At 34.8% G+C, this 17602-nt stretch overlaps 1 protein-coding gene across 1 annotated transcript in view; it reads right to left on the minus strand.

Annotated features, from left to right (window-relative positions):
• LOC118268160 (acetylcholinesterase-like) overlaps window positions 1-8577 on the minus strand; it is an 86180-nt gene extending 77603 nt beyond the window's left edge. Inside the window, exon 1 of the mRNA XM_035582489.2 lies at window positions 8364-8577. The gene's annotated coding sequence lies outside the window, so the exon portion shown is untranslated. The remainder of the gene's footprint in view (window positions 1-8363) is intronic.
• Between the last annotated feature and the right edge of the window lie 9025 nt (window positions 8578-17602).

The raw sequence follows: 17602 nt of genomic DNA on the forward strand, positions 1-17602 counted from the left end.
GACTGATTCCAAATGTGTATGTGGACTTTTTTTAAATGACGTTTATTGAAATGAAATGGAAAAATTGCATTTAGAATTAGTCAAGTGAAGTTGTCTTTAAAATAAAAATACACGTTACGTATTATGTCATTGTTTTGTGATAAATTTCTTATAGAAAGTCATATTTTGTCTCCAGCACTCTCCACTTTTCCCGAATGGCAGTTTGATCAGATATATCTTCAAAACTACAGTGCGCTCGAAACTAGTTAAACTTCTAAAAGTTCATTTGTCTTTTGATTCAATTGAACAATTATTATTCATCATGTCTTGAGATTGGTCATCAATCATCATTGTCTAACCTCATACGCGTTGCAAGCAGTAGACAAACCCCCTCACTCCTGTTCTACACTTAAGGAACGGCCAACTACATAGTTCCGCGCGCACGTTACATAATTATAGTTACTTCTATAAATTTAAAAGCAAAAACGATGTCATACTTTTTTTCAAGAACAAAATAACCGTATTTTATTGAAAAGACACTAATAGGATAAGAGAGCTTGAAGTGGAAATGTAAGAGGGGTAATAGATCGTGGGTAGAGCCTTTTAGTCCGATATCAGAGGTTCGCCGCCACCCCTTATAATATCGATCATCCATTTTGACCGACCTGTCCAACAGTGTTCGATAAATGGATAAATGTTTTGATAATTATCTGAAGAATGGCTTTTGGAAGTAATCATCGGAAAGTTGTTGTCAATATTTCATTTCGGTTGGAGTATTTTTCTATGGATTTAATAATGTCTATCTTTTTTCAAGTAGGTAGGTACACGTTATAGAAAAGTAGTTGATGGATTTCGAAGGAGTTTTCTTTAGAGAGAAACCTTGATCCGTGTTTACAAAAAATGGATAAGACAGGCTGAATTTTTTATTGTATTTGAGCGGGAATTGAGTCACCTGATGGTAAGCAGTCGTCGCCGCCTACAAATACCCGAAACACGTGTGTTGCTAACCTTTTGGGGGTTAGGCAGTTAAGGGTTGTTAGGGAATGCGTTACTGGTAGCGGGGCAGGGTAATTGGACCTTTAATATTTGTAATAGTTGTTATTACAGTAGTGATATTACTGTAATTCTCAAAACCGCCAATAATTTTACTTCATTCATGTGAAAAAATAAATTGGTGTTAAAAAAACCATTCACTGAATCAATGTTTTTGGCACAAAGGTTAGTTATTTGAAGACTTGACCGGGCAGCCATCTTTTGATTTTCCGTCATATGATTATTTCGGGACTGGTGTAAAGGTGAAGCCAAAATAGAACGTGTCAACGCTAAACTGGAGCCTTTTGCCTTAGCCAATCGATAATACGGGAATATTTTTTTATCCTACCACTTAGCAATCTGTTTCCAAGAAACAATAATCTAATATGGTGTCAGATTTTCATCGGTTCATCATTAACATCTACAGCTGAGCTGAGCAACCATTATTGCCATACTCATCTTCTATCCGCAATCGGGAATAAATTAGAAAAAAAAAGTTTTAAGCTACTAGCTTAGGACATAATTACGTTACTTGATCATTCAATTATTACCAAGGTCAGATAATAAGACACTAGTATTCAAATTTCTTAGTTGGGTCGAAATATTATACCAAAGTTCTGTTGCTACGCGAGAATTTATGTAAATAGTTTTACTATAGTAAATATTAACATTAGAATTTGTTAAAAGATAATGAGTTACATTTTATGAGTTAGTCTATTTAGTAGATTTTTTAAATTTATTTTTTTAAGATGTTGTTTCTTGTAAATCGATTTGTTCTTGTTGGGATGTGACCATACAACTAATTTCCTGCAAATCTAGCCGGTGTGTTCCTAGTCCCAAAGTGGCTGCTTATTAAGACGTTCAAAATTTTTGTTGATATAAAAAAAAAACAGAACGTACTGTATAAAAAACGACTGGTTTTGATTAAGTTCTTTTAGTTTGTAAGACCCTACAATTTTCCGAGTTACCAGTCACCCAGTATTGCCAATCCATGGAATCTTTAGAAAAAGAAAAGGATGTTCTAATTTATCTAAATCTACAGGATCGATACATTTTTCTCAAAATACAGCTAAAACCAGCCCCTTTGAATATGTACTAGCGTGATATTATTATTTCATGTTATAGTCCAGTAGCCTAAACAGCTTACTACTGCCCAGTATCTGGGAGTTACGGGCGTACATCGTCGTTTACGGCCGACGGACAGCGGTCGTAAATTTCAAGTTTGTCCCATGAATTATCCGTGTAGTTCCAACAAATTTATCTGAAGTACCAGCAAGCTGTGTGTTGATTTTCTTGGAAGACATAAAATTAAGATGCTTTGAGATACCTATAGTTCTAACGATGCATGAATAAAGAGTTGGTTTAAAATATAATAAGGTTAATCTTAATTTTATTCATCGACGGAAAAATCTGCTTTGCGAGTACTCACTCACACTTTAACATTAACTCGAATGTTAGGCTTTTTGTAATGGAAAGAACGCGTATTAGTTAATACACGAGGCTCAATTCCAGGACAAGCACATTACTGCCAATTGTGAAGTTGGACAGTTCGTATAAACTCCAAAAACCATCTACCGTAGGTAGCACGGTAACCACCTACCGTGCCTACGTAGGTGGTTTTTATTCAGCCCATTTCATTGGAATCTATCAGAATGGAAAACGAAATGTCAAGCTTGACAACACACAAAATGGCATCCCACTAACAATTCTAGCACAGTAAAGTCTAGTAAAATCGTTTGCCAAAACAAAAACTGCGATCCAATAAAATAAACCTGACTACAGCACACGTTCAGAAACTGTCAGGGCCTCAACAAACCACAGTAATAAACAGTGAACCTTTTCCACTAAAGTTAAATCAGCAAAAAACAGTTCACGTTAAACTACAAACTAGTTTGATCACTGTCGTCCTGGAAATAACGTCCTGAATTGATTGGAGGACGGTTATAGTATTTTTTATTTTATTTTTGCTAATCGTAACAGGTATGCTGATGCTAAATCTGCCAGGATTATCTTTTACCTTAAGTCTGAAGCCATAAGAGATAAAATGGACTGTCTGGTTTGTGCGCATCATAAACAACTTATGGCATTTCCTGTTGTTATTTAATCATGGTGGATTTATTTAGTCCCAATTGATGCAAACTAGTTTGTTAGCATTATAATTATCTTCAAATCTTGACATCGTGATACATTTTTTATTCATCTCAAAAAAATTATGACACAAGAATTTTATGTGTTCAATGTACGATAACAAAATTAATGTACTTTCTAGTTTATTCTTTTCATTAAAAAGTTATCCATCACGAAAACTATCTGACTCTCACACGCAATTTAACTTCGAAATTATAAACTTAAACACATACATTTTAACTCAAAAACATCTGACATGACAGAAAAAAACATTTTCGTCTTTTAAAACAAAAGCCATTACTCTTACAATTCGAGCATTCTAAATTACAAAGTTGTATGAGTAATTTTATTAGCCGTAGCTCAAGACAATTATCATCTTATTAAAACTCCGGGCCCAAAGATTAATGTACGGAGAGCTAAAGGAGCAACTGGTTACGTTAAATTATGTATAAATTAGAACATTGAATTAGAAGTATTAAGTAGGTAAGCTTGGATATTTTCACAGATGAAATACTTAAACATTTATTTTTTTGTAGACTTTTCTTGCTTAGAAAATTTGTTTAACCTCTTGTCTGAGACACAATAGAAAATACACTGTGCTTTTGCTATCAGCTTTGCTCACGTTCCCATGTGATAAAATGTAGCCTTTATGTGATTTATGACCATAATCTACCTCTGTTTCAAATTTCATCTCGATTCCTTCAGCCGTTTTGACGTGAAGGATTAACAAACAAACATACAATCCTTCATATTATTAAAGAATGCTACCCTTATAAAGAAACACAAGCGTGATGATTTACTATAAATATTTCTAAAACAATTTGCGAATATTTTGTTCACGACTAGCTTCTCAGCAAAAAAGAAAACCAATTTTTTATTTAATTACTACTACAAAAACGATTGCTAGTGAAACTTTAGGTTTTAAAGTTAATTTACGTGTCACGCAAACTTGTCAAACCGCAAAGCCCAAAGGACTCGGTTCTAACAATACCTACGTAGTATACGAACAAGCGAGTGATAATGATTTGTTTGCGTAAACTTCGGCTAGCTACTCGTTATACTGTTTATTGTAGAACCACAAAACAACTAGACATTACTGTCACAAACAACACAATTTATTATGTAATAAAAAAAATAATTAACCAGTTCATAACGTAATGTGAAAAAGGTTGATACTAAAAAAATGAGACCTGAATACCTAATTAAGGCCTATTTGAAGAGAGACGTAATTATGCTTTATGACAATACTGATACGGTCTATAATATAAACCATACCGATATAGACTCTATATAATAACACTAAGCGGAACCACATACAAGAAGAAATAACAAGTATATAGTACATTATAACAATATTTATTCCTCTAGAAAGACTATCATGAACAACCGCTTTACACAACAAAGCGTTCATACAAGGAGGAGTGTCTCTATCCCTCCATCTATCTAAATATACCGAATTTACGAGGCGGTGATGCATTTCTGTCAACGTCAGTACGTGTGAGCCAGACTCACGTTCTAACCGCATGCACACCTAGTGCTGGGACACTGTCGATAAATTTTATTCCCCATATTTCCTATTTCGCTCACGTTTTCACGATATTTCAAAACAAACACCACTTCAAGTGCTTCTCACATTCGCCAAAACAAGTTGTTTTTAAAACTTAATTTTGTAAGGATACGTCTCGAACAAGTATTCCATTTTACCTTGAAGGAATTCAATAAACATTATCAAAGAATTTTTTTCCTTCAGATTCACCTTTATTTTCAATAGCGGTGAACCGAACGCGGAATTTATTGAAGTTGGCTTTCATTAATGGAATCAATTTATCAGTGGCTGAGAAAACATTTCGGGGAACCAGTAAATCCGCGAAGAAAATCTTCTTTCCCGAATAGAGTAGCTAAGTACTCCATTAGTAAATTGCCTTGTAAATTAACCTGTGCTTTGTATAGTAAGACGCCCGTTCCCTAAAATGGTTGAGGATTGTACGTTAATCAGCCAAGGAAACGGTGGCTACGAAATTACATTAGCATACTACGTCAAGCGAAGTTTTGATAGTTACAAATGTGCTAAGTCATGAAGGTAATGATAATTGTAAGGAAGCTCATATCAGCGTTCTAATAATTCGGTGAACACTTACTCAAGTTTGACGTTAGCAGAAAAGGTAGGCTGAAATATGGATGACAGGACAGACAGACAAGTATATCATATATCGTGGAACATTGAGAGAAACGTAATAAACCAGATAAAATATATGATAAAAAATAAGACAGAGCATTTGTTGAAATAACAAACTTAAATGTAGACCAAAATATCGCACTAATCAAGTTTCCTTGAAAACGAACACAGACATTACACAACAGCTTTAAATCTTATTATATCATGAAGACTTTGGAAGAAACCGAAATATTTTCTGACAACAGAGTGAAAAAAAATAACCTCTGACATTTGTTCAGTACATATCAAATAACACGTATAAAACAATATAAAGATAAGAAAAGAAATACGGACAAAATATTCCATAGAAACCGAAACCACATAGTAACATGGGAGACTATGATAGCCGATATTCTATTGATTAGCTAATTACCCTTGCCCTTTACGACCTTTAGGGGAAGCGAATGATGGATTCCATCCCTTATATGGTCTAGTTCATTTATTAGATCGGAATTTGCTAGTAATATTGTCTTTTAGAGGCCAAAATTGATGATTCATCAAAAAATTTGAAGAAAGATTTTTTCATTATCTATTGGAATCAAAGGATGATACCATAAACTCAGATCATGAAATCTTATCTAAAGATTTGATGATAAAAAATTTGGACTAGAATCTTACTTTTTTATTTCTGAAACTGTTATCTCTGATGACGAAATGAGAGAACATCTCAATAAGTACGGTACTACATCTGATATACTAACTCTGTACTCACAGTATCTTGAAATATTTTTCAAAAATTTAGTTTGTGGTACTATACCTCTAAAACTCGATTTCGAACAAAACCATACACTGGAAACGAAACAATACTATCCAAGCCTATGTCGACTGCCTAGCTGGTTATCGGGGCTTCGGCTTGAAGACCAGAAGTAGGTACAGGGATTTTTTAATCAGTAATAGTCTGACACTCTCTCTTGCCTCACCCATGGCGGGAGAAACCATTGATTTATTTTTCCTCCTCAAAAATAGCCTCTCAGCCTCAGTTTAAACCAAGAGGACCATATCGGTTATCTGGAACGGTCTTTCGAAGAGAAATCATATACTATTAGCCCTATAACTAAGGCAAAGCTTAGTTCATGACATTTCATCGATAAATCACTTAACTTTACATAAAAGGTAAAATGGAGAAGTGACCTTTTGATTAAATACTTTATCGGAAACAATTCCTAAGGCAATTTCTGAGTTTAATTTTGTTTTATCTGAATAACTTAGTTTAAAGTTGGTTAGGAACTCGAAAGGTGATTTTCTGTAGCCATCCCGTTTCATTATTTTTAGTATCATAGAGTCGATTCTTCATTAGAAATGCAAAATTGATGGAACTGTGCCAGTTACACCAGGTATCCCTCATTTCACCATCCACGTCCAAGATTATTTGGTTTCTTCCTTCCACACACGCCGCCATCTTTTCTTCTATAGCCGTTTTCACTATCCTTAAATACTTAGATCAACATGTCTCAAACGTTATTTTCAATTCTTGTGTGCGAAATCTATTTGGTTTAGACGCAATCGCAAATTCCGACCACAATATCCAGGGCCGGATTCCCAGGTAAAACCACGCTGTAATCGAGTTTACGAGCTAAAATTCCTAGTAGTAGCCCAAAGTTTGATTACACTGGAATATATTAACCTCTGTAATAATGTAGGTAGGTACATTCTTCAGGACAGATTCAATAGCCTATCTATCTGCAGATCAACCAGACATAGAATTTTGATAAAAACTCCATACAAAAAGTGACAAAACTTTTTTTCTAGATAAAGAAGTTGACAGATAAGTAAATTGTTTTTTTAGGACAAGCCCCCCACACCGTCCCGAAACTGCAAATCCTGTGAACCAAGATCTACAGCAGATGAACAATGAAATCTCCAGTCCAGGGCGTCCTAGAGACATGAATAATGTCTTGGATCCCGTAACGAAATAAATCAGCAATTAAGATTGTTTATTGAAAATACCTATTAGTGAGCGTATACCAGTTAATTAAACCCTAAATAAATGGGGGTACAGCAATAAAATCTCAGTAGGAGGTCAACCATAAAATAATTGGCGAGTATTTAAAACAAAATTTTAGGCATCCCTATTACGGAGCACAAAGTGAGACTGCCCTCAGTTCAACACGAGATTTAATTGAATTATTTGAATGAGCCCGACGCTTCCGCCGAGCAAGCGCGGCTCGTCCAACTGTGCAGGATATACCAATTGCTACTTTAAAATATGTATTTCTGTTTGTTTGTGTTGTTTGTTTAATACTGTATGAGTTTTATGGTGTATTTTGTTTTAAATGTTTTAGGTTGTTACCGATTTTTGGTGTTATGTAACTTTTGGAAGATTAATAAAATTGGGGTGTAATTCGTCGGTTGTCCAAATTGAAAAGATTATCGTTATTTTATGGTTTATTTTTTGATAGTTTTGTTAAACTATATTGTTCTTATATTTTTATATATTTTCTTAAAGATTTATTAAGTTTATAATATACCTATAATAAAAAGATACGTTCTTCAAAAAAACTTTTGTATCCTTGTCTCAATAGATAAATTATTATCCAAGACAAGATGAATATAATATATCAGGCTGTATAAAGTATAAAGCCTGTCTCCAGTGGTGTCGTATGTATTGGTTTAGGCCCTACCCATCGTTAATGATAAATCGATAGCAGATTAAATCCGCAATAGCAAAAAAAGTTACACGAGTTTAATAACCGTTTAAGCAGATTAAAATAATACTACACCATTAAAGACACACACAAAAAATACACAAAAGACGTATCTAGACGAAAAAGCAATAAAAAACCCAACAAAAAGATTAAAACGTCAAAAAAACTAATCAAAACTTAAATCAAACAAACTACAAGACACATGTAAAGCGCTAATTAACTAATTGTCACGTAACTGAGACAGCTAACAGCGTAATTAATTAGTCTATTAACGTCTGCAAATCAAATGCACATCAACGAAAGCCAATACTCACAACGTTACACAATATTACTGTTTATTTTATATTACATATGAAATTACATACATATAGTATATAAACACAACAGGTGTCCAATTGCTGATCGATGACCTTGAGTGGACCGGTCGTAGAAGGGAAGAGTCTTATTATTCTGACACTTAAAGTTGGTAGAAGTTCACAGACACTCACTCGCGTTTTGAATGGTAATAAAGTAATAATATTTCGGGAGAGACCGACCGCGATGCGTCCCCATCGACGTGTCACAGTAGACTAAACGGCGGAGTGAAATTGGCCCGGCGCCTCCTAGGGTTACAAGCTCTTGAATACGTTTTCCACTTTTCCAATAAATCAAGATTCGAGTTTTTGTGCGCTATTGTTACGAAATACTTGTGTTTTGGATTTATTTTTTATTAGTTTTTTATATTGAAATAAACGTATTCATGAAATCTGTTTTGTGAAAATTCAATTCGATAGTGATTTCAAGCTTTTCTTTGTAAGTTCAGGAGTATTGCAAATAAAATAAAATACTTATTGGAAATTGCTTAATAGAGCATCTAATTTAATCAATAAACAAATAAGTTAGGAGAAAAAATTATGCAAATCATTAAGCGCTTAATTCTTTTGCTAAACACTTATAAAATGCCCTTGAAACATTCAGGTTTTAAGGGCTTAATACCAAGAATTTTTTGATAAAATCGGGGAGATTCTCCCACCTTGGCGGCACTCGCCGTGGATGATCACTCTTCCCCGAACGGTATCGCGCCCGGGGCACCCCATACGATGACCTCTTACTACTTCCTCCGTACAAAACGCCTCGCCCGACTCGCGTCAATTCCATTACCCGTTTCACAAACTCCACCATCAACTATTCCATTACAAACAGCCAATGTATAACAAACTAGTTACTTTACACAAGGGATCGCCATTATTGTTATAAATCCTCAGTTTCCGTGGAGCAACACCTCGAAAACGATTAAATAATTGCAGATTCGCGGTTGTGGTTCGGCTCTTTCGTGAAATTTTGTTGAAATTGGGGCATTCAGTGGGAAGTTTCTTGATTACATTGAACCTAATGAATAAATAATGGAGTGGTTTTGAGGGGTTATGTTTTCAGTTCTTATTTACGGCTACTTTTATGCCTAAATAATGTAATATTGTATTCTGAATCGCCATATTTAATTGGATCATAATTAAGTATTGATTTGGCAAATTGTTTGTATGAACTGTATCAGTATTACGAACGGAAGTTACTCTTACACCATTACTAGTAAGATTTGTATTTTTTCCACGTTTCGTATAAAATGTATGTACGTTAAATTTAAATTTGCAAGTTGCAGGCCACGCTCCGAGTATCATTGTAGGGCCCGCGTACGTGCGCAACGAGGCACCGTGTCGCTCGCTGCATCCACTATACAAACATTCTTATTCATGTATATTTTGTATTCATGGACAGTTTCATAGGGACGAAAATTTACAGAGAATCACAACATCTTATGAGAATAACCAGGTTCTAAAGTGCACTGTTGAGGATTGTCAAGTTTGTGCGCCAGAGAATTTACTGAAACTACGATTTTACTCATTATTATAAATTGAGTGCTAAGTTGAGTGGAATGGTAGATAACATCGAGTTAATTTCCCTGTAAAGAGGGCAAATAATGAAGTAAATTAGTGGATACGTACTTAGAAGTCTTTTTTCTTTTTATTTTATTAACACCAAAGGCAAATTCTATAGTCGATGCATTTTTAATGAGTTTTCAGGAGAAGTTCACTTGAAAAACCAGACGGATTAAATCCTTATTTAGTAGTCTTTAATTTTGTATGGCATAGTACTTACAAACCATTCCCATTAAAGAAATAAAATCTCATAAAAAAAACCATAAACAGATTGAGTCATCCAATCAAATACGTATAAAATAATGTACCAAAACATTGTAACGTAGTAGGTAAGTACCTACCTATACAAACGAGTGTGTGTGTGTATAAAAGTATAGACATTTACGCCGTAAAGCCGCCATATCATTTACTATGTAAAGATGTGTGGGTAACACGTGGCACATTTACTTAGCCCTTCCCGATGAGAAAATATCGATGTAAGCCAGTATTTACTTGATCTAGTGGTTGGAAGCGAATAATAAGTGCGGAGTTTTTGGTTCAAGGTCAAATAAAAGATGTTGTTATTTGGTTAGAGGCTTTTGTATAGATAAGTCTATTAAGACTTATTAAACTTTTACTGAAAGTTGGTTTTGAATTCGCTAAATCTATAAGATGAGAGATGGTGATGATGAAATCTTCAATTTAGAAACAAAATGTTTTGAGGAAGGAAGATGATGAAAAAAGTTTTTAATAGCAGCGAAACAGTCATAGACTGATGATAATGATCAATTTTCAATCAAAATGACAACATTACTTTCCATTCTATGAAAAAAAAAATGTTTATAACAGAAAGAAAAATAGACTGTACCATAAAACTACACACATATTTCGACCAACAATTTTATGGGACATTTCCCATACTAAAACATAACTCCGTAAACTATAGGTATAGAAATATTTTACTACCTACTCATAATAAACCATTGAGTATCTATTGAATATAAAAAGCGAGTCTGTTGTTATGTAATCTATAGGTTTTTTTGAGCAGGGAAAACCATCCCTTCACTTTTCCCGTCTTGGGTAAGGCGAGAGAGAGTGTCAGACTCTAACTGACTAAAAACTAACCAATTCCTGTTCTTCGAGCCGGAGCCCCACGGACCCCGCCTCCTCCTTAGCTAGCTTGACCAGCATGTCGTCACCTTAGCAGAAGGAGGAGACGGTATCCCAGTCCCTCTCGTTCCGCACCATGGCCTGAACCAGTGCTTGATGCTAGAGGTCGCTGTTGCCGACCACATCCCTAATGATATGCCAGTGCTCAGCCCATATACAGGTATGGTCCTTGCTATGATGTCCCCTTAGTAAATATGATGTACAATAACTTTGTCTCAAGCTATACTTCAGAAGTTAAAGAAACCTGATATGTCTACATGAGAAAATTACATTACTACAAAAAATCGATAGATACCACTATGTTGTCGTCTGGGAAATGTTTAACATCGTACATAAGTTCACAAGGTACAGTTATTGATTGATTGGTACATTATTACAATAACTATCGGTAGTAGGTACGTACTGTATGGTATAGTTTAATAGGTATCAATAGGAATAATGCCTACAATAGGTGCCAGCCTATTATCTCTTGCCTCACGTAGTTTAACCCAGTTTAGTGGATTTCTGTGAATGAAAAACTGTGTCACAAGCGGTGTTATGTTATGTTGAGAGGGATATTTTAATATGTGGGTCATATTATGTAGGTATAATGGAGTTTTCCGTAATTAAAAGACGTGATATAAGTATAAAATTTCCTGTTACTATGCTGTCACCAATCACTATACGGTTTATTGACATAATATTCTTATAATTTGAGATATAACGTTTTGTCATACCCAATTAATGAGAACATAACTGAAATAATAGCCTAATTGATACTAATTAGGAAATTGGACTTTTAAAAATGCTTAATCACTAGGTTCATTAAAGTAGAGTCGTCATTAAGTATTTGTATTTAAGCTTACATACATACAAATATGAACTCACGCCGATCTCTTGGAGGTAGGCAGAGACTATGGAACGCCAATTGCTACAATTCTTACATACGTCTTTCGTTTTATCAACAGTCATCAGTCTTTTAAGGTTACTTTTGATTTAATTTACTAACCGAATGAAGCAGACCAATCAACTACATCCATAAAAGTTTCACAGAAAATGCACTCCCCGTCTTTAAACTAAGTACAACATTTACTAGAATATTGATTACATACGATCGTATCATACATACAAACATACATATGTGTGTATCGAATAGGATTAGCAAACGGAACACGTACACCATTCGATATGTCATTAGCCATTGCTTCTGAAATCAATGGAGGTGATTTTCTTCAGAGATTTTATTCAAAACTCATAATGGCGTACGTATTAACAAACAAGGAGAAAATACTATGTAATTATTTAAGTTAGAAGCAACAAAAAAACAGTATGAAAATCATATACCCATTTATTCCGTCAGTAATATAGTGAAGAACAATATAATGTTTTGACTGCACGGTTGGCGCGGTGGCTGGACAACCGACTGACACGCAACGTGTAGCGGGTTCGATTCCCGCACGGAGCAACTCGTTGTGTGATCCACAAATTGTTGTATCAGGTCTTCTGGGTCTCATGTGCATGTAAACTTGTATGTTTGTAAACGCGACACGGCACGGGAGAAAATTCTAGTGTGGGGCAACGTTTTATTAAGAAATAAATGAATAAAATAATGTATATTTTTAATTTTACCTGCTCCCAATGTCATGTAGTACATGGTTATTAAAATCTAAAAGTAAAGAATAAAAAGATGCTCTCAAAATAGAGAGGGCTGGGATGTAGAATAACCCTTGCATTGACCTAAAAAGCTAGGTTAATGAGGCGAGCTATACTTGTCTATGTGAGCTATGGATATTATAAAATTAAACTGACTTAATAAAATGTACAGGTTTTTGCAGATATTGTACATATATATTTTATTAATTTTGTGTTTTTTTACTTATTAATTATGGTAAGCATAATTTGGATTGCATTGATTGTTTATTTTTTTTTAATGTAATAAAATTTATGTAAATTAATGTAATGAACGACTCTCATTATCAATCCTAATAGTTATCCTAATAGAAACTTTAAATGATAAATAATTAACAAAAATACATTTTCTAGCCACAAAAGCTAGGGCAGAAATGCACTTGTATTATGTAACACCCACTAAACAGCAGTTATTTTGAGCCTTATGTTGTGGTTGATCCTATTGCCAAACACCGGGCAATATTCCAAACTCCACTGTTACTGTGAAATTTTCTAAACACCATAAAAACCTTTATAACTGGACCGCTATTTTAGCTCTATATTATAGTATAACCCTATAATGACCGAACCGATTTCACCGAACTTTGATTTATAGAATTCATCTCCGCCCTCGACGCCATTTTTAGTCTATGTGTAGGTAGAGAAATCTACTAAACATACAAATACTACGGGAACCTTTCCAACATCTTTGTGAGTAAAAACAGGTGTTCAAAGTTGTTAACCAATCCATTACAAGTTTCTGAACAAAAGAGGACAGTGTCGGTAAATGAAACACGAAGTTGTTAATTTCTTATTCACTTCCAGAATTATATTATGTACATACATACATACAAAGGTTGTTTGGTATATAGGCGAGAAAATAAAGATTGATTCAGTACAGAGACCGAACCTATTACTATTCACAATTGTATACTTGTTGAAGCTATTACCAATGGTAACAATAGATTTGGCTTCTTAATTTTCAGCCAATAATAATCAAACATTATATCCTTACCTGCATCTGCATATTAAATAACTTAGTTGACTGTATTATATTATGTTGTTGAATTATACGTATAACACATGAAAATCCTTTTATTTGTCGAATTGTTGCTACGCCGTATCCGTTGGACTGCTACGAGATTACTACGTGTTACGGTGCTACTACGAGAAAATTTGGAAACCCAAAAAAAATCTAGAGTATTTTACCCGATTCGATATCTAGAGTATCGACTTTATACGACTTTAGCGCTTCTGGCATTTCCTCTAATGTATCAAAACTGCCTGACCTGAAAATCGCTTTGCTAAAAATTATTACGTATTATTTATTTTATTTATTATGTAGACCAATTGTCATATAATGTGTATTATTGCATGCTGTGTATTTTCCAAATGAATACTCGGACGTCACTCATAAATATGCTGGTAAGAACTGTATGTATGTACCTACGATATTTGATGTAATATGTAATATTGAATGGCTAAAATTCATCAACCAGGCAGTTCTTGCTACAATTTCAGTTTAAGAATAGGCAATAACGTCTCGCCTTCAAAACACCGGATACTACGAATAAACGGTTTAATGGTTTTATTACCTTACTATTATGTGTTGAAGGTCTCAGGTACTAATTTTCATTCGTTTTGAACGAAAAATGTTCTAATTAGAGTATTCAAACTGGCTAAGTAGGTTCTTACTTTCTTTTTTTTTAATTCATCCTGACGTAATGACATGCTAATTTATTTAACATCGACAATTCCTTCTTCTAAATTCCTAAGAGCAATATAATTAGGTACGTCACTTAAGTATCTGTTTAGGTACTATTATGTTTTCAACTCTGATGTGTACGTAATCATCGTAGTAGCCCTGGAATTGAAATCGAAAAACACTTAAGAATTAATACTAATACATCAAAATATAGCAACAGCCACTGCTGACCACGCTTCTTCAATGTGGGTTGGCGATTTCAAACTTATACCGAATTATAAGCTCAATTTTCTTCATGATATTTTCCTTTACCGTTTGTCAGTGATGTCTAAATAATCTTAGAAAGTATATATAACTCCAAAAAATGTCACATTGGTACTTGCCGTTGGTAGGTTTCAAAACCGCACCCATGGGTATGAGAAGCATCTTAAACCTCCAGGCCACCAAGATATATACGAATACAATATGAATACAAAAAAATCTAATTGTTAAGTCACCATAACAATATTAATATATTTCATACTACTGAACATATCAAGTACCTATGTAGAACTCTAGTATATCGTCTATTTACGTAAAGGGGTAACAAACAAATTACTACCGTCTATAAATTCTGATAACTGCCAACGATAGGCATTCAGCACCCTCAATGAAACGGATTATATAAAATCAATCTGCCCCTGGATACTCTATACCCCTGCCGATGTTTCGTCACCATTTGTATTCATGACATTGTATTACACAGGATCACGTCCGCGCTACGAAATTATAACGTTCTCATCAATTTCGAATTGACAGGTAGACTGAGATTTATAATAATGGTGCTTTTCCACCAGAGATGTGCTATGTTGCTGTGTTACGAAGATGTAATAGCTAAGCTGTGAAACTATGTGACCGTTTCCACCGATACTAAGCTATGTAGCTGTGTGAGTAAGTTGTGGTATGAAGATGCGCCGCAAAGTAGCTGTGTGAGGAAGATACGCAGCTCGAGTATGCGATGTATCGATAGTAGGGAAGCCATTCATACCACACACCCATAGTACGCATCCATAGCACGCATGCATAGCACGCATCTTTCCCTGTAAAAAACATAGCTTTGCTCAGTCCGTTTACACCAGTGCTAAGCTATACGTACCAATGGATATGATTGGTGGAAGCCAAACGCATCCACAGCAACGTAGCACAGCACATCTCTGGTGGAAAAGCACCCTAATAGTGGATAAAGAAAATATGTTTTAGGTATTAGGTATCATGAAAAATATCCTTAAAAAATATGAGAATCTCATCCTAATCTTTTTGTTTTTTATTCAAGACAGAGGCCGGAGAGCACACACCTATCATAATTATGTGTAACTAGCTACTTCCGCGCGGTTTCACCCGCTCTACTCGGCTCCTATTGGTCATAGCGTGATATTTTATAGCCTATAGCCTTCCTCGATAAATGGACTATCCAACACAAAAATAATTATTCAAATTGGACCAGTAGTTCCGGAGATTAGCGCGTTCAAACAAACAAACAAACAAACAAACTCTTCAGCTTTATAATATTAAGTATAGATAGATACACATTTCACTTGTTATGTTATGGGTCCGATCTTAAAGGGGCCAGCCTATTGTCATACAACGAGTATAATCCCAGACTCTGGTGTTATGTACTGTTTTTACAAAAATGAAAAAGAATCTATAGTTTTGCCTTTCAATTTCACGTTCCAAAAGTAGTGATTGAAACAAATGCTTTTACTTTGACGTTGACTTCAACTTCAATGAGTAAGGGCCGGCGCCCACTGCCGGCACGGCACGGCATGGCACGTCCAAGGATTTTAATACAAATTAAGTTATTTTGAACCTTATTTCAATGAATTTAGAATTTATGTTACTTTATTTTGATACGCGGATGGCGCGGCAGGACGCGAGATGCCACGGCACGCCAAGCACTCATATCATCCAGTACACATTCTGTTTTCCGAGAAATTGCTCGTAAGCTTATCGACTCTACACGTGACCAGAAGGTTGACTACTTATTCGATCAGAAGATAAGCATTGCCATTCAACGTGAAATTGCGGCCAGTCTTCTGGGAACGTTCCCCAGTGACAGTAATGCGGACGAGTACTTTGACGCCTAATGGAGAGAATTTTTGATTTTTTTTTTTTCATTGTTACAGTTTCAATTTTTATTTTAAGTTATACATATTTATGTCATATGGATTTATATGTCACACATTTGAGTCCAAACTTCTCACATTCACACGAAAATAAAGTGGTTTTCTTTATGTAGAGACAAAAATATACAACATACCTATTTGTATCAAAGAACGTCCTAAAACATAATGGTCTGTGGTTTTCTCACTTCCTCAGAAACGTAGGTAGTCTATTTAACAAAATATAAGTGGGTGTATTTCTTAAACTGTCTGTCGTAAAAGTGACTCTGTTTATTTTAGTGTTGGTCTAGATTCGCATGAATAATTTGTGAGTAGGCTGTGCCTCGAGCGATTATGACCGTATCTTTAAGAAAACTACCGAGAAATTTGCTATTTTTAGATTATGTAGGCCGTGGCTATCTTTGTTTTAGTTTTGGACAAAATCGAAGTAAATAGATTAACTTACTTTAGTTCATATTGATTTTATGTTATTTATAGATGTATTTATTTTATTATGTGAGACAGTACTGAGAAGTAAGGTGCCTTTTCGTGGCAGATTTGATATTATAACAACTTTACTACTTACCGTGAAATTTAATGAATGGATTAATCTTGAACTAATACTATGTTCTGTTAGTTTTAATGTTAAACTTGAATACTACTTCAATAATTCATTAAGGAGTGTCTACTCCTGCATAAAGGTAGTCAATGACTATCGGCCCTGCTTTCAGCAACTGCAACTGGTACAGTCAGCAGTTGACGGTGTGTCGTTGATATAACGATGCTTGTGCAGTGCCCTACCATTCATTTCAACCAGTCGCATTATTATGATTTTCTCATGTGTCGTGGGTGCATTTACAAACACACAAGTTCACATACTCATGATACTCAGACCGAAACAACAATTTGTGGATCGCACAAAGAGTTGCTCTGTGCGGGAATCGAACCCGCTACCACAGTCGGTTGCCCAGCCAGCAATGTATAGATTTCTAGTAGGTAGATTTCCAAGGTTTCGACTGGAATACTGGAAAAAACTCCCTCCATCAAATGAA

This window comes from Spodoptera frugiperda, chromosome 29, assembly GCF_023101765.2.
Source record: "Spodoptera frugiperda isolate SF20-4 chromosome 29, AGI-APGP_CSIRO_Sfru_2.0, whole genome shotgun sequence".
NCBI lineage: Eukaryota > Metazoa > Arthropoda > Insecta > Lepidoptera > Noctuidae > Spodoptera > Spodoptera frugiperda.